We start from the raw sequence: 19,664 nt of genomic DNA on the forward strand, positions 1-19,664 counted from the left end.
CACACCCCACAGAATATTTGTGTGACACCAATTAATTGGCTTATCTACTCCCACTTTGGGAAGTCACATATACATTAGACTCTGGCCTAGGTAAAAAGAAGACATTTTATTAACATGCTGGAGGTATACTTTGCAGGTCAGGTTAGAACCCCACACTCTGTTGCAGAGATGACCATAAGTAACATGAAAAATTCATGAGTCTCTTCTATGTTGTATTAAGAGAGAGAAAAAAAAAACACTTCCAATTTAGATAGCATTGGTTCAGTGGTTTAGTGGAAGTTCACAATTGAGAATTTCAGCCTAATTAGTTTTGACAATCAGATTAACATTAGCTCTAGCTTATATACATTAGCTTTCCTAATATAACTAAGCATAGAGTGTTGATTTGAACCTCACCATACGGAAACCTATGTAATGCCAATAACATCTTGACATTATTAGGTTGATTCTAATACAAGGGATTTGGAATGCTTTGCAAACATTTTGACCATTGATTACGATTTCAGATTAAGAACCCACAGCAAAATGAGATGTCATCACATTACTTATTTTAGCTACTCAGGGATAAAAGAAAGAATGGGCTATAGGCAGAGACCATATAGGGTGATTTTTCAGGTCCTGAACATCTTGCAACATTGCACACCTCCTTCTTCAACACTTAAAAATATTTTCCTCAAAAGATCTTCATTCTATCCAAAATCCAAACATTAGTCAATCTATTTTGAGTGCCAATTTAGAAGATTTTTAAAAGATATGAATGTGCCTCTCTAGAAAGAGACACGTATTAAGATATCAATAACCATAAAGTCTTTAGGGAAAATTCGTTTACTCGGTTAGTCAGCCAATTATCTCACAAGTTCCAGCGAGCCAGTTTCATTTCAGGGTATGTGGGGAAGTCCAGGCACGATCTGGGCAGAGCAGGATTAAGAGGTCAAGACTACGTGAAGGACCGCATATTGTCCCTCTGTTAGGAGGGGAGAACGAGTCTGGGCGGAGAGTGGACGGTGTCAAAGAAAAGTACATGGCAGAGACAGCATCTCGACAACTCATTCTGGTTATCTGGTGCTGAGAAGTCACTCCATCACACACTGGCTCAGAACAACCACGCTCACTTCATCGTGCCTCATAGTGTCTATGGATCAGGAACTCGGGAAGAACTTGAAAGTGTGGCTTTGGCTCAGAGCCTCTCATGGGGTGAGTCAGCCAGCACCTGGAACTAGAGCAGAACAGTGCGGGGACAGCTGGGGCTGGAGGAGCTTGTCTCTCCACATGGTCTCAGAAACTCCACGTGATCCCTCAGTCGGGCAACCTTAGGGCAGTTGGACTGTTTACACGTGCATGAAGGTCTAAAGGGTCAGTACTCTGTCTAGTACACAAATTAGAAGCTTAAGAACCTGTTATAATATAGCCTCAGAAAGCCCAGGGCATTGCTTCTGCCATAACTTATTGGTTAAAATAAGTCCCAAAAGTCTCCTCATTGGGAGGAGAGTCAAAGTCACGTTGGAGGAAAAGAAGAAGAGATGGAAGATACTGTGGTCACCATCTTGGGAAAGCAGTTAGCCCTAGCCGAGGACCAGCTCTGGACATCACTTTTAGCTGATGTCATCCATTACATAATCATATATATACTCAGCATAATTACATCTGTATGTGCCAACAGATGCAAGCAAACTGCAGCTCACTAAATCTCTAGGAAAGGATGCTCACTAAAGTCATATAAGATCCAAAGAATAATATCTACAATCAACCAATAATAGTTCACATTTCTTGAAAATGTACTATATGTCAAACACTGTTAAATAGTTCAGATACATTAGATCATTTAATTCCTCGCAATAACCTGTAATAAATATATATATAAGGAATTTGAGATTAGAGAAAAGCATTTTGCTCCCATTTCTGTAGAGTATAACTAAAGTTCCCATGGTCTTTCACACCTGAAGAGAGAGACCTGACAGCTCTAAATTCATAGTCCTAATGGTCTAATCTCAGGAATAGAGACAAATCATAAATTGACTAATTCTTACTAAAATTGCAACACAGAACCAATGCAGCTTAATTACTAATGTGTACCACAAAAAAATGGAGAACGTTTTCTGGGGAGGATATACAATCTGAAGCCTCTGTGATTATAACAATGTCTTTCCTCGAATAAAAACTTACAAGACATGAGATGGTGGATAAACAGAAAATATGCAAAGTGAGGCAGAGAGAAAAAGAGGAGGAAGAGAATGGGCAAAAGTCTTTTTTGAGGAGATAATGGCTAAGAGTTTTCCTAAAGTGATGAAAACACATTGACCCACAGATTCGAGAAGCTCAGGAAACCCCATGAATGAAAACTGGAAAAAAAATAACACACTTAGGCACATCAAAATTCAAATGTTGAAAACCAAAACCAAAGACAAGACCTTAGAAGCAGATGGAGATAAATGACACGCTACTTTTTAAAATGTGACGTTATATCTGATGACTAACTTTTGAAGATAAACAATAAAACCTAGGAGAAGGACAATGAAATTACATCTGCTAAGGGCCTAAAGGGGTGAAAATCTGCCACTTTATAATTCTAATCCCTCAATAAACATCCTTCAAAAACGGAGGCAATATAAACTTATTTTCAGATACCTCACCACCTAAAAAAGAACTAAAACAATATGTGCCAATTGACATGCACCATAAGAATTACTTAGAGTTCCTTTAGACTGAAATGAAATGATAATAAGTGGAAGAAGAAAGTTCCAGAAGAAAGGAAGACCAGAAAAGGTAAACTTGTGGAGAAATATGTCACTGGGACTTTTAAAGCAAGAGTGATAATTCTGCCTTGTGAGTTTATAACATAAGAAGAAATAAAATATGTATCAACAATACCAAAAACTGTGGGTGGGTAAATTGAGTTAAACATTTTAAAATTTTTTTACATCATTCAAAAAGTAGTCAATATTCTAATTTAAGGGAGATCGTAAGAAGTCAAGGATACATATTTTAAACCATGAAAATAAAAATGTAATTTAAACAGCTAACAGAAGAGATAAAATGAGCAAAAAGTCACTAAGTCTAAAATTATACGGACATGCCTGGCATAGCCAAGTCAATTTTGAAGATGAACGAACTTGGAGACCTTCCACTATCTGATATCAAGACTTACTGTAAAGCAACAGTCATTAAGACAGAATACGTATAAAAATAAACCTATGAAACACAACAGAGAACACCAGAATGGTTTACAGTTTATAACAGAAGTTCCATGACAATTCAGTGGGGAAAAAAATAATCTTTCAACTAAATGATTCTGCAGTAAGTGGATATCCATATAGGAAGAAACAAAGAAAGAAAAAGCAAATGACTCCTTGTCTTGGATCAGGCTGCAACAGCAGAAGACCACAGGCTTATGAACGACAGAAATTTATCACTCACAGTTCTGGAGGCTGGATGTTCGAAATCAGGGTGCCAGCGGGGTCAGGTCTGGTGGGGGACTGCTTCCTGCTTGCAGACTGCCAACTTCTCATTTTATCTTCACATGCTAGGAAGAGAGTAAGAGGGTTCTCTGAGTGTACTAATCCCATCCTTGAGGGTTCTTTTTAAAGTCCTTTTTGTGCAAAACTATGATAAAACGATTATTTTGTGTTGGATAGAACAGGAAAAACTGCAGAATTTACCTGAATTTCAGCTTTCTTGGATTACTGAATGCATTATATTTTTCAAATTGAGAAACATAGCATTTTTTTTTCACAGGCAAAGATAGCAATCAGATGTCTGCTCTAATGCCTAAAACAGTTGATTTGTTCCAAGTTTTATTCACTGACCTAAGCTTACACTGGCCATGAATACAAGGTGACAATTTCACAAATGTCATTTTTAATGATTTATATTCAAAGTATAATAAAAAATAATCTTCAAAGCAAATTCATGAGAAAACTCATTTCTTAAGTCAGCACTCAAAGCAGACAAGGAAAAAAAAAATGGAGGAGCATTTAAACGACATGTACCACAGCAGGCACTGTAATAGGTATTAATTATATTTCCTGTGTTTCATAAAGCTATGGATAAACATGGTGACCTGATAAAAAGGAAGGAAGGTCAAGAGACTTAGATGTTAGACTTTCTCTCTACTAAGCTGTGTTACTCCAAGCTATTCAGTGAAATTGCTGTATAACTTAGCTATTGCTTAGAAAAGGCCTCAACATACAACTGCATTACAAAATTTTTGTGATGTGGGCAACCAACATGCAAGCGCTCTCTGTGTTGATGGGGATCTTCAAATGGTGTCAAAGCAGGGTCCTAACTCCCACTCTAGAAGCCAAACGGAAGGAAACAATTCTATTTATTCTCTGTCGGTGGAATGACTGCTTTGTAGCTTAGGCTCTTGATCAGATCTTGGAATCTTAAGGAAGCACCGTAGGGATCAAGAGTCAGCCCGAAGTTTTCATGGGACAATGGTGGATTGGGGGCAATAAGGCAGCAAGAGTCCAGTGGTGACACCTGCTGATTTTGGGGCTGCTTTGCCTCAATTATTTCTAATACAAATTTCTGTAATGTGTTCTCTTGCTTTGCCATTGGTTCTGTGAGCTACGATGAATCAAGTCAATGTTTTTGCCTTTACCACTTCCCATGAGAGGCATTGGCTTCTGCCATTTGCAGCCAGGAACCTTGGCATGGAAAACAAAACATTTGTGGCATTCAACTCAGAAATGAAGTGGATAGAACCGTTTTATAAAGTTACAATCTATAAAGAGTTTAATACCTAAAAAATTGACACTACTTGCAACCTTTGCATTCTTATTTAATAATAATGTATTATCAAGTGACTATTTTTTCAAATATTTTCACATAATCAATACAAACTTGTGAGCTGTGAAGGGAAATAGATCTTTAGCATGTATGTATGGCTTACTAATTTTTAAAGAAAATTTAAAAACAATAAAACTCACGATTCAGACACAAAATTCTCATTTCTCAAATCAAAGTTCTACCATATAAGTAGATAGTGATCTTGGAAAAATGACCTGCCATCTCTAAATTTAATTTTCCTCATCTTCAGAGGGGAAGTACTAAAATTTAATATTGGCCATGCTAATACCTTTATAAATGGTAAATATATTATGAATTTGAAAATCAAGCAAAGTCTAGAATATGGAAAGTCACTGAAAACAACAACAGTGATGATTTTCCAAAGTAGTTGTGACTTAGTCCTCTTTTTATTATATGAACAATGAACTCACAGAAGCCAGCTTTGAAATTAATAGCTGAACATGGCCTCTTTGTAGCTCACCACGACAAAGCTCCATGACAGACATCCTCTCTGCACTAATCTGCATTTTTCCCCAGAAGAAACCCTTCGTTTTATTTTTGCTTGTAACCCCTCAAAGATCAGTCCCACCTTCCCTCACTGAGATGCAGCCCCTCCCCCAGCACTTTCACAAAGACCGATTTCCTCCCAGAGCTAAAATGAACACCCAGTTCCCAAGATGGCCATCCTCCATGCTGCCCTTCCTCACCATCTGCCAGGTGAACTTGACCACCTTTTAGCTCTCACCCCAAAAATCCCACATGCCACAACTACTGAAGCCCGTGTGCCTAGAGCCCATGCTCCGCAATAAGAGAAGCCACCACAATGAGAAGTCTGCGCACTGCAACAAAAGGGTAGCCCCCGCTCACCACAACTAGAGAAAGCCCGCACACAGCAACAAAGACCCAACACAGCGAAAAATAAATAAATAAATACATAAATTTTTTTTAAAAATACATCTACACGTGGAACAACTCTACAGAACACCTACTGAGCACTGGCAGAAGACATCAGACTTCCCAAAAGGCAAGAAACTCCCCCACATAACTGGGTAGGGCTAAAAAAAGAAAATACAGAGACAAAAGAATAGGGATGGGACCTGCACCTCTGGGAGAGAGCTGTGAAGGAGAAAAGTTTCCACACAATAGGAAGCCCCTTCACTGGCAGAGATGGGAAGTGGGTGGGGGGAAGCTTCAGAGCTACGGGGGAGAGCTTAGCAACAGGGGTGCAGAGGGCAAAGCAGAGAGATGCCCACACAGAGGATCGGTGCCGACCCGCACTCACCAGCCTGAGAGGCTTGTCTTCTCACCTGCTGGGATGGGTGGGGGCTGGGAGCTGAGGTTCGGGCTTCAGTCAGATCCCAGGGAGAGGACTGGGGTTGGCGACATGAACACAGCCTGAAGTGGGCTAGTGCACCACAGCTAGCCAGGAGGGAGTGCGGGTAAATGTCTGGAGCTGCCTAAGAGGCAAGAGACCATTGTTTCAGGGTGGGCAAGGAGAGGGGATTCAGAGCACCGCCTAAACAAGCTCCAGAAGTGGGCATGAGCCACAGCGATCAGCTTGGGCCACAGAGATGGGCATGAAATGCTAATGCTGCTGCCTCAGCCACCAATAATCCTGTGTACAAGCACAGATCACTATCCACCCCTCCCCTCCCAGGAGCCTGTGCAGCCCGCCTCTGCCACGGTCCCGTGATCCAGGGACAGATCCCCCCCAGCAAACACACCGTGTGCCTCAGGCTGTTTCAACTTCACGCTGACCTCTGCCACCGCAGGTTGGCCCTGCGCTCCAATTATAATTACTGTATCCCACTCTCCCCCTCGGGCATGAGCGAGCCAGAGCCCCCTAATCAGCTGCTGCTTTAATCCCATCCTGTCTGGGCAGGAACAGATGCCTGAGGGTGACCTACACGCAGAGGCGGGGCCAAATCCAAAGCTGAACCCCAGGAGCTGTGCGAACAAAGAAGAGAAAGGGAAATCTCTCCCAGCAGCCTCAGGAGCAGCGGATTAAAGCTCCACAATCAACTTGATGTACCTGCACCTGTGGAATACCTGAATAGACAACGGATCATCCCAAATTGAGGAGGTGGACTTCGGGAGTAACTGTAGACGTGGGGTTTGCTGTCTGTGACTAACTTGTTTCTCATGTTTATGTTAATCTTAGTATGGTTTTTAGCGCTTGTTATCACTGGTGGATTTGTTTATTGGTTTGGTTGCTCTCTTCTTTTTTAAAATTATTATTTTTTTATTTTAATAATTTTTTAGTATTTATTATTTTTTAATTATTTTTTTCTTTCTTTTTTCTGCCTTTTCTTCTGAGCCATGTGGCTGACAGTGTGTTGGTGCTCTGGCCTGGTGTCAGGCCTGAGACTCTGAGGTGGGAGAGCCGAGTTCAGAACATTGGAACACCAGAGACCTCCCAGCCCCATGTAATATCAATCAGTGAGTGCTCTCCCAGAGATCTCCATCTCAACGCTAAGACCCAGCTTCACCGAAAGGCCAGCAAGCTCCAGGGCTGGATGCCCCACGCCAAACAACTAGCAAGCCAGGAACACAACACCACCCATTAGCAGAGAGGCTGCCTAAAATCATACTAAGACACCCCAAAACACACCACCAGGTGTGGCCCTGCCCACCAGAAAGACAAGATGCAGCCACAACGACAAGAACACAGGCACCAGACCCCTCCACCAGGAAGCCTACACAAGCCACTGAACCAACCTTACCTGCTGGGGGAAGACACCAAAAACAACGGAAACTACGAACGTGCAGCCTGCGAAAAGGAGACCCCAAACAAGTAAGTTAAGCAAAATGAGATGACAAAGAAATAGGCAGCAGATGAAGGAGCAAGGTAACAACCCAACAGACCAAACAATTGAAGAGGAAATAGACAGTCTACCTGAATAAGAATTCAGAGTAATGAGGGTAAAGATGATCCAAAATCTTGGAAACAGAATGGAGAAAATACAAGAAACATTTAACAAGGACCTAGAAGAAATAAAGAGCAAACAAACAGTGATGAACAACACAATACACGAAATTTAAAACACTCTAGAAGGAATCAATAGCAGAAAAACTGAGGCAGAAGAATGGATAAGTGACCTGGAAGATAAAATAGTGGAAATAACTACTGCAGAGCAGAATAAAGAGAAAAGAATTAAAAGAATTGAAGACAATCTCAGAGACCTCTGGGACAACATTAAGTGCACCAATATGTGAATTATATGGGTCCCAGAAGAAGAAGAGAAAAAGAAAGGGACTGAGAAAATATTTGAAGAGACTATAGTTGAAAACTTCCCTAACAGGGGAAAGGAAATAGGCAATCAAGTCCAGGAAGCACAGAGAGTCCCAGGCTGGATAAATCCAAAGAGAAACGTGTCAAGACACATATTAATCAAACTATCAAAAATTAAATTCAAAGAAAAAATGTTAAAAGCAGCAAGGGAAAAGCAACAAATAACATACAAGGGAATCCCCGTAAGGTTAACGCTGATCTTTCAGCAGAAACTCTGCAAGCCAGAAGGGAGTGGCAGGACATATTTAAAGTGATGAAAGGGAAAAACCTACAACCAAGATTACTCTACCCAGCAAGGGTCTCATTCAGATTTGATGGAGAAATTAAAACATTTACAGACAAGCAAAAGCTAAGAGAATTCAGCACCACCAAGCCAGTTTTACAACAAATGCTAATGAAACTTCTCTAGGCAGGAAACACAAGAGAAGGAAAAGACCTACAAAAACAAACCCAGAACAATTAAGAAAATGGTAATAGGAAATTTCATATTGATAATTACCTTAAATGTAAATGCATTAAATGCTCCAACCAAAAGACATAGGCTGGCTGAATGGATACAGAAACAAGATCCACATATATGCTGTCTACAAGAGACGGACTTCAGAGTTAGGGACACATACAGACTGAAAGTGAGGGGATGGAGGAAGATATTCCATGCAAATGGTAATCAAAAGAAAGCTTGAGTAGCAATTGTCATATCAGACAAAATAGACTTTAAAATAAAGACTATTACAAGAGAAAAAGATGGACACTACATAATGATCAAGGGATCAATCCAAGAAGAAGATATAGCAATTGTAAATATTTATGCACCCAACATAGGAGCACCTCAATACATGAGGCAAATGCTAAGAGCCATAAAAGGGGATATCAACAGTAACACAGTCATAGTAGGGGACTTTAACACCCCACTTACACCAGTGGACAGATCATTCAAAATTAACATAAATAAGGAAACGCAAGCTTTAAATGACACATTAAACAAGATGGACTTAAATGATATTTATAGGACATTCCATCCCAAAACAACAGAATACACATTCTTCTCAAGTGCTCATGGAACATTCTCCAGGCTAGATATATCTTAGGTCACAAATCAAGCCTTGGTAAATTTAAGAAAATTGAAATCATATCAAGTATGTTTTCTGACCACAACGCTATGAGATTAGATATCAATTACAGGAAAAAAAACTGCAAAAGATACAAACCATGGAGGCTAAACAATACACTACCAAATAACCAAGAGATCACTGAAGAAATCAAAGAGGAAATCGAAAAATACCGAGAAACAAATGACAATGAAAACACGATGACTCAAAACCTATAGGAGGCAGCAAAAGCAGTTCTAAGAGGGAAGTTTATAGCAATACAATCCTACCTCAAGAAACAAGAAACATCTCAAATAAACAATCTAACCTTACACCTAAAGCAATTAGAGAAAAAAAAAAACAACCCAGAGTTAGCAGAAGGAATAAAATCATAAAGATCAGATAAGAAATAAATGAAAAAGAAATGAAGGAAATTATTGCAAAGATCAATAAAACTAAAAGCTCTTTCTTTGAGAAGATAAACAAAATTGATAAACCATTAGCCAGACTCATCAAGAAAAAAAGAGAGAAGACTCAAATCAACAGAATTAGAAATGAAAAAGCAGAAGTAACAACTGACATTGCAGAAATATAAAGAATCATGAGAGATCACTACAAGCAATTATATGCCAATAAAATGGACAACCTGGGAGAAATGGACAAATTCTTAGAAACGCACAACCTTCCCAGACTGAACCAGGGAGAAATAGAAAATATAAACAGACCAACCACAAGCACTGAAATTGAAACTGTGATTAAAAATCTTCCAACAAACAAAAGCCCAGGACCACATGGCTTCATAGGCAAATCCTATCAAACACTTAGAGAAAAGCTAACACTTATCCTTCTCAAACTCTTCCAAAATATATTCCAAACTCATTCTACAAGACCACCATCATCCTGAAACCAAAATCAGACAAAGGTGTCACAAAAAAAGAAAACTACAGACCAATATCTCTGATGAACATAGATGCAAAAATTCTCCACAACAATACTAGCAAACAGAATCCAACAGCACATTAAAAGGATCATACACCATGATCAAGTGGGTTTTATCCCAGGAATGCAAGGATTCTTCAATATATGCAAATCAATCAATGTGATAAACCATATTAACAAATTGAAGGAGAAAAACCATATGATCATCTCAATATATGAAGAAAAACTTGTGACTAAATTCAACACCCATTTATAATTAAAACCCTCCAGAAAGTAGGCATTGAGGGAACTTACCTCAACATAATAAAGTCCATATATGAGAAACTCACAGCCAACATCCTTCTTAATGGTGACAAACTGAAACTATTTCCACTAAGATAAGGAACAAGACAAGGTTGCACACTCTCACCACTATTATTCAACATAATTTTGGAAGCTAAAAATAGAACTACCATATGACCCAGCAATCCCACTACTTGGCATATACCCTGAGAAAACCATAATTCAAAAAGAGTCATGTACCACAATGTTCATTGCAGCCCTATTTACAATAGCCAGCACGTGGAAACAACCTAAGTGTCCATCAACAGATGAATGGATAAAGAAGATGTGGCACATATATACAATGGAATATTACTCAGCCATAAAAAGAAACGAAATTGAGTTATTTGTCGTTAGGTAAATGGACCTAGAGCCTATCATACAGAGTGAAGTAATTCAGAAAGAGAAAAACAAATACCGTTGCTAACACATATGTATGGAATCTTAAAAAAAAAAAAAAAAAAGTGGTTCTGATGAATCTAGGGGCAGGACAGGAATAAAGACACAGACGTAGAAAATGAACTTGAGGACATGGGGAGGGGGAAGGGGAAGCTGGGACGAAGTGAGAGAGTAGCACTGACATATATAAACTACCAAACGTAAAGTAGGTAACTAGTGGGGAGCAGCTGCATTGCATGTGGAGATCACCTGGGTGCTTTATGACCACCTAGAGGGGTGGGATATGGAGGATGGGAGGGAGATGCAAGAGGGAGGGTATATGGGGATATATGTATACATATAGCTGATTCACTGTTTTATAGCATAAACTAACACAACATTTTAAAGCAATTATACCCCAATAAAGATGTTAAAAAAAAAAGAATAAATGAAAAGTAAATGATTGGATGACAGGCATAGAGGAAAAAGGAACAAAGAAGATGAATAGAAAGAAAGGTAAACTAGAGAGGAAAATAAAGGGAGAGTCCAGCACTGAAATTTCTGGCATTAACCATTGGGTAAGGAAAGCCATGGGTCTAGATATTGATGTTTTCCAATATTCAGTGAAATGACACCATATGCAATTGTGTTGATTGTGAAGACAGGCAGTAATAATCACTTTACAATGAAGGACGCATTGAGTAGCCCCATGTTTTCTAGTTCTTTAACATTTTTGTATAAGGCACCATCCGTGAGATATTGTAAAACAAGTCATCACCTAAAATTACATGTCCTTATCATGAATGCTATTACATATATGTACATATACCAATTGTACATCTATACATATATACAAATGGAAGCAAATTGTTGAATTTAATAAAAGAACTAGACATTTTTGCAACAGTTAAAAATCCTTATAATAGGTCAATAGAATTCTATGGGAAAAAAATCTCCTTTCCTTAATTCCATCATTAGGAAAATAAAATTCTGAATGTAGAATCAGTTTCTGAAACTGAATGTATGCAATGATTGATAATCATATTGGAATAAAAGTATCATTTCTCGACTTTATAGTGCACATGACTAAGTAACAAAGCTAACTCTACAGTCTGGAAAATTTTCTTCTGCTTTCTGACATAAATTCCTCTAATGATTTGCCTGGACTGGAAAGCTATTTTTTCTAAGCTTTCCTCCTCATGTCTTATTCAGCATACATTTTGAGGACAGCTGGAGAAGCCTATAATGAGTTACATTAATAACCAAAGATGGGAAATGATGGGCATTCTTAAAGGGAGGGGAAGATAAAAACTGAGAATATGCAAATGTTTGGGTACAGCCAGGAGTGAATTAGTAATGAGTGTGGCATAACTAAGATCAGAGATGAAGATATAGTGAAAAGGATGCCTGGGGATGTGACTCTTAGCACCATATAGCAATATCAGACATCCTGGAATGTGACTGCCTTGAAGCCGCACAGTACATCAATTCAATTACTCCACCTGGGGTAGAATGGGAGCAAAAACTCACTCAAACTGACTCTTGTGTTTTTACCTCTAGGAGAATTTTGGTCAATGGGAAGCTGTTTTTATTTAAAAAGTCAGGCAATCTAGAAGAAGCCAGTGTTTCATTATATAAGAGGGTAGACCAGAAGGTAAAAGAACTTGAAAGAAAATTAATTTTCCATGAAAACTGGGATGGGGGTACATAGAGTAAGAATTTCACTTAGGCTTTCCATCATAGTCAATATTTAATAAGAAAATGACAATCTCTTGTTAAATAATATAAAAAATTAAGCAAAAATTAGACTTTTATAAAATTATTTTTTAAAAGATTTCTAACCAGTGAACTTTGATAAAGGCATGCTATTTTCTGTGCTTTTTTATATTTTGCTTTTAATATTTCTATTTTCTATAATGTATTTGTACCCTTGACTCCAATATTATCTGCCTTAATTTTATCTATTCTACTTAAAATTATATTCCTTGTCAATCCTCTGGGTTTTTTTTTTTAATCCCTGGTATTTTCTTGGTTCAGTAAGGTATTACCTATGATAAGGCAAAGATCTATTCATGCTCATTTAAATCTCATATAACTACTAGACCAGAGGTAAGAAGTTGGAAGCAGATAAATATTGATTTAAGTGTAATTCTATGTGCATAGAGCATCAGATGACCATGCAGATTTTTACCAAACTCGATTTTCAGTTGTACTTTTAGGCCTTTTGCAGAGATAAAGGGGAGGAGGGAGTGTTGTGAAAAGCATAAGTGCATGTATGTCCAAGAAAAGCCCTTCTTGAGTGTGTCATGGAGGGCAGGAGGGATATGCTGGGTTTATGCCCCTACCTGAATCTATCACTAACTGTATCCACTGCAAATGCAGGCGAGTGCATCTGTAATGGAAAAGCTCAGGTTGATATTCCTCTGTTCTGGTTCGTTAAGGAGGATAAGTAATGCTCTGAGGCCAAATGAAAAATTAACCCAAGAGGAAACTCAAAAAGAAAACCATTCTCAGGGACTGAAGAACACTTGAAAGAACACGAGTCAGCAGAGAAAGAGGATATAGAATAGATCTGGAAACTCTCCTATGAAGTAGGATTTGGGGCTTTCTGAAGGAGCTTCATCTTGCTTTCTAAGACAGTCAGTCCTTTCTCTGTTCCAGCACGGCACGTACAAGTATTCTCAAATCAATCTCCTAAAGCATCCCTAGTCGTGAGCAAAGGCAGCATGTGATGGACTCTTATCACCTGTCTGCCTCTAACTCCACCTTTTTTTTTATAGCTCTGCCACACACCCCGGGGGGTTAGAACATTATGATTGAATTCCAGGCCTTCATAATCATATGTCAGATTCACAAACCCTAGCAACAAGAGGGAAGAATATTGCTACTTCCCCAAACTGAAGACAGGCCATGCTAATTCAGTGACAGATACGAAAATGTCATAAGTAAATGGACATCACTCTGAAGAGGGCTGTGAAGTGTGGTGGCTGGCCTGCAGAGATGCATCTGACCAATTAATTACAACCCACCTCCGCTGTTCCACATGAGGGAGGGATGCTTGTAGGCAAATCTGAGATATGTGTCTGAAGACATTTACATTTTTGGTAGGGAATTAAGTAAATGGCTGCCTACATACATGGCGTGGCAGAGCAGGATGTAGTTTTTTACACATACCATAAAAATGCCATAAGCACAGACTATTGGCAAAAGATGCATTAATGCATCTGAGGAAGCCTGCAAGAATGTGTTTGACAGATTCTTTCATGTGCTGGCTTGATCAACATGTGTTTAAGATGAATTTAGGTGTGGAGCTTCACAATGACCAGATAAAAATGCAAATATGGACAACGGGAATAGCTACAGAAAAAAGTAATTTAGTGAAGAAGAGACTCAGGAATTTCTGATGAGGATTAAAAAGATGAAAGTTGGAGAACAAATGTTATCACAGGTCTATAGACAAATATACTCAGGTCAGATAACAAAGGAAACAACAAAGGAAAGGAAATGAATCTCACTAGATGCCATTGAAAAGGTGCAATTTAGATTTGACTACAATAAACTCAAGACTGGAATCCATCAATAAGGAAATATGCAATGTTTAAAAATTAAAATATCTTAGGACTTCCCTGGTGGCACAGGGGTTAAGAATCTGCCTGCCAATGAAGGGGACACGGGTTCGAGCCCTGGTCCAGGAGGATCCCACATGCTGCGGAGCAACTAAGCCCGTGCACCACAACTACTGAGCCTGCGCCCTAGAGCTCATGAGCCCCAACTACAGAAGCCCGCATGCCGAGAGCCCATGCTCCGCAGCAAAGAGAAGCCACTGCAATGAGAAGCCCGGGCACCGCAACAAAGAGTAGTCCCTGCTTGCCACAACTAGAGAGAAGCCTGCGTGCAGCAATGAAGACACAACGCAGCCAAAAAAATAATAAAATAAATAAATAAAAATATCTTTAATAAAAGAAAAAGTTTTTTTATATAAATAAATACCCATAAAACTGAATATGGGAGCATGGTGAAGATTATTTGTTTATGGATAAAAATAGAAAGAACCAGAGGCATTCTCTTTAGAAAGTAAACTACACACACGCCTGTTAGAATTAAAGGGATGAACAATGTTTTGTAATATAGACCACAGCATGGTCACAGAAGTAAATAGTGACAGGAGGCTTCGAGAATTTATCAGAAAACATCTGGTTTAAAGACAGTGGATCAAAGATTGCATTTTCCTACTTTTCTTTTGGAAAATATCCCAAAGCAATTTGAACAACTCATCTTTGATGAAATTAGGAGATATCTATAATATCAAATCACAATATATAAAATATATGGAAAAAAGGCTGCCGAATGTAGTAAAAGGAAAATGGAAGTGCAGGAAGGTCTTTAAGGGGTGTAGAAGTTTCCCATCTCAGGTATCGCTTGTAAGACAAGTAAGCGGCATGTACTGAGGGCCACTGCTTTCGTTTTTAAAGCAGGAGAATTGTGTGCAGAGGCTGATGGTGGCCATTTTCCTGGATCCAGTTGGCATGACAAAGAAGCAGGTAGGGAGCAGCGAATAGAGGATACTACCTAGAACTCCTATGTGTAGAAGCCATCAGGAAGCCAGAGGATGAAGCTGAGAGAATCTGCAGTGGGAGCAGCTGCAGTCTCAGTTGGCCAAGACAAGAAAGTCTGAAAGAACTTCTTGCTCTTGCAAGAAAAGCCACTTTCAAAATAACTAATCATCTAAAAGGAGCAGCTAACAATCTATGCACAGTGACTAAAAAGTAAAGGAAAGGAGATACCACGGTATAAAATAGAAGTGATAACAAATAAGTAGAAAAACAGTTTAATGAAGGAATTGCCTTTACTGGAAAACAGAAGAGATACAAGATCTCAAAGAAGATATGGTAAAAATAACAGCAGCTGGCAGGGCTCAAGAAAGATGTGGAATTGAAAAAAATCAATCTATTGCAGAACTGAAGACCACATTGAAAGCAACACAGTAGAGTATAAACCTGGCTGAAAACATAGTAACACATATGTGGACAAAGTGATGAAAACAGATAAGACACAAGATAGAAGAACCATGACTGAAAAATGGTTCAAGAGAATATATAAATATGCAAGGCTGATAAAGGAGATCCAACGTATATATAGTTGGTGTTTCTGAGAGGAAAACCAATACAATAAATAAAAAATACACAAAATTCAAAGACATTTTCCAGAAATGAAAGTACCCACCATGTCAGAGGAAAAAATGACATAGAATGACCAGCATTGAGGCATATCCTAATAACGACACTGTACTTCAAAATTAAAAATTCTTTTGATATCCAGACATAAAGATTAAGTCACCCATAAGGGGAGAATAGTCAGGTGGTCCTCATATTCTTCCACAGCAATAGCTGATGCGGAGATAACCAGTAGAATAAGATTAGGATTCTTCCAAATCAACAACAATAAAATATGTGGACAAATTAGAGTCAGCAGAACATACACACAAAGACTATCTCTATCTATCGACCTATCTATCTATAGTATCTTTATATATTTATAATTATATGTATTATGTATATAACATATATAATCAAATATAAAACATGATAAATGAATAAAGACTTAAGTAGTGTAATGTCAAAGTAAACTGACCAAACTACACTTTTAAAAGTAGAAGATTCTCAATATTAGCTTCCAAAGCCAAACCCTAGCTATGTGTTATGTACGTGTGCTACACCTAAAACATAAGTGATCAGAAAGTTGGAAAAGAAAAGGTAGGTAAACACATAGCAGCAAATGTGCACAAAAAGAAAATAGGGTCATGAACTTCATGATAGCCAAGGTCAACATGTAACCAAACAAAAGGGCACTTTACAATGGAGACTAACAGTTATGGATACACACACACACGCACACACACACGTATGTATATATATATATATATATATTTATATTTCTAATGATAATATATATCAATACCTAAACATTACATAATATAGCATCAACATTAATAAAGCAAAAATTATAGAAAAAAAAGTAAAGAAATGTTTCGTGTAGGAAACTTCAGTTCACTTTTCTGAGCCATAAAGAAGAGGAAACAAATAGAAAGGTAATAATAACAATAGCTAACCATTTTTTAAGTCTCTCTATGCACAAACCACAAATTTAAGTGCATTAAAATATGTTAATGGATTTAAGCATTTTAAGAAACTAATGATGTGAGAACTCTAATCATAACCAGTTTACAGATGAGGGAAATTAGACACAGAGAGGTCAAATATCATATTTAAGGTAAAACGCTAGTAAGTAGTAAAGCTGGAAACTTAGAATTCACTAGTTTCCTCCACAATTTGCCCTTTTAACCACTGTTACCTTCCATGGGAAAGAGGCAAGGGAAGTAATAATTATGTAGATATATTTGCTACGAAAAAGCTTTTTTCTGCCTGGAATACCTTCTTTCCAAATGCATATCTGTCACAAATATTGAACACATATTACTAGATCGTGAAGAAAATCTCTAAACATTCCCCAAAGTAGACAGAGTACAAATAAAATTCTGACCACCAAGCAGTAAATCTCAAAATTATATTGCTATGAAAAAAAGTATCAATATTTTAAAGTAACATTCCCTTACATAACTTTTTAGATACAGAAGAAATGAAAATGAAATAATACTGATAATGAAACACACTTATCAAAATGTGTGTGGAACATTTAAATCAGTACTAGAAGAAAACTCCCTGGTCCTTTATCTAAAGGTAACTTTTTCATGTATACCTTCAATCATATCCCCCGTGCATTCTCAGAAATAATCCACTGTTGATTATCCCTTTTCTCTGTTGTATTTTCAAGCCCACGTTGCCCTGTAAGGCTTCTTCCCATTGGCTTTTAAATATGGACAAGATTTTCCCATTGGAGACCTCTCAGCCCCTTCAGCTACTTGTCTCCTTTTCACAGTCCAACATCTTGAAAGAGTTGAACATATTTAATATCTTAGGTTTGATATTCCTCAGCCCACTAAAATATGGCTTCCAGTGTCAATATGCCTTGAAACGGCAATATGCCTCTATACTCTGAAACAGTTTCTACAGCCAACTCCATGTTGCTAAACGAACATTTCTGCATCTTCCTCATTTCTTAGTCACAAGAATGCTGCTGATCATTTCTTCCCTCTTAAAATACTCTCTTCCTCTGGTTTCCGTGACACACAGCACTCTTTGTTTCCCTTCTACCGCTCTGGCCACTCCTCCATTTCTTCTGTAAGCTCGTCCTTTCATGCCCTGTTGTCTCTAGACTTGGACCCCACCCCCTTCCTAGCTTCCAGCTTTTCCTTAGCTCCCAAGTGCTCTCATTCTACAGCCTCTTGCTAGAAAACCCGAACCACATTCATGACTTTCATCACGACGTTTAGGCAGCTAGCTCACTTTTTTTTTTTATGGCTAGCCCAGAAGTCATTATCATAGGCATCCGAGCTGCTGTAACAGAACACCAGAGAGAGAATGGCTTATAAACAACAGAATCTAATTTCTTACAGTTCTGGAGGCTGGGACGTCCAAGATCAATGTACCAGCAAAATTTCTGTCTGCGAAGGGCCCACTTCCTGGTTCTCAGACAGCTGTGTTTTTGCTGTCTCCTTACATGGCATGATGGAAGGGCCCATGGAGCTCTCTGGGGTCTCTTTTACAAGGGCACAAATCCCATTCATGAGGGCTCTGCCCTTATGACCTAATCACCTCCCCAGGGACCCACTTCCAAAACCATCACAATGAGGATTATGATTGCAGCATATGAATTTAGGGGGGACACAAATATCCAGTCCATAACAGTCATTGAGCTTCAGATCTATATACAACACTGACTAATTTCAATGAGAGCTCGAATTCAGTATGTCCAAAACCAAACCCACGATCTCTCTTCCTGTTCAACTGTCTCAGTGAAAGACACTTTCACCAACTCAGTTTCTGAAGCTAGAACTTAGAAGTCATATTGAATAGCTCTCTCTCCCTATACTTTCCCATGTTTAATGTTACAGAACTCTGTGGATTTGATTCCTTAAATGTACTCTAAATCTCTCCAATTCTTTCCATATTTACAAGTTCTGCTATAGGTCAAGCTTAAATTGCTATAAAGCACTTAACATATATTACTAAGTTCTGGATAATAAAAATTAAAGGGGAAGATGGCGGAAGAGTAAGACGTGGAGACCACCTTCCTCCCCACAGATACACCAGAAATACATCTACACGTGGAACAACTCCTACAGAACACCTACTGAACGCTGGCAGAAGACCTCAGACCCCCCAAAAGGCAAGAAACTCCCCACGTACCTGGGTAGGGCAAAAGAAAAAAGAATAAACATAGACAAAAGCATAGGGACGGCCCTGCACCAGTGGGAGGGAGCCGTGAAGGAGGAAAGGTTTCCAGACACTAGAAGCCCCTTCGCGGGCGGAGACTGCAGGTGGCGGAGGTGGGGAAGCTTCGGAGCCACGGAGGAGAGCGCAGCAACAGGGGTGCGGAGGGCAAAGCGGGAAGATTCCCGCACAGAGGATCAGGGCCGACCAGTACTCACCCGCCCGAGAGGCTTGTCTGCTCACCCGCCGGGGCGGGCGGGGCTGCGAGCTGAGGCTCGGGCTTCGCTCGGAGCGCCGGGAGAGGACTGGGGTTGGCGGCGTTAACACAGCCTGAAGGGGCTAGTGCGCCACAGCTAGCTGGGAGGGAGTCCAGGGGAAAGTCTGGTGCTCCCGAAGAGGCAGGAGACTTTTTCTTCCCTCTTTGTTTCCTGGTTTGCGAGGAGAGGGGATTAAGAGCGCTGCTTAAAGGAGCTCCAGAGACGGGCGCGAGCCGCACTGCGCGCCTCAGGCTGGTGCAACGTCATGGCG

At 39.2% G+C, this 19,664-nt stretch overlaps 1 long non-coding RNA gene across 1 annotated transcript in view; it reads right to left on the minus strand.

The window, feature by feature from the left end:
- Positions 1-19,405, minus strand: part of LOC113614436 (uncharacterized) — a 127,486-nt gene extending 108,081 nt beyond the window's left edge. The window contains exons 1-2 of the long non-coding RNA XR_003430624.1: positions 19,355-19,405; positions 3,415-3,520 (exon numbers count right to left, since the gene is read on the minus strand). This is a non-coding gene — a long non-coding RNA (uncharacterized LOC113614436). The remainder of the gene's footprint in view (positions 1-3,414; positions 3,521-19,354) is intronic.
- Between the last annotated feature and the right edge of the window lie 259 nt (positions 19,406-19,664).

This window comes from Aethalodelphis obliquidens, unplaced genomic scaffold (assembly GCF_003676395.1).
Source record: "Aethalodelphis obliquidens isolate GAN/ISIS:26980383/991018 unplaced genomic scaffold, ASM367639v1 scaffold97, whole genome shotgun sequence".
In the NCBI taxonomy this organism is placed as follows: Eukaryota; Metazoa; Chordata; class Mammalia; order Artiodactyla; family Delphinidae; genus Aethalodelphis; species Aethalodelphis obliquidens.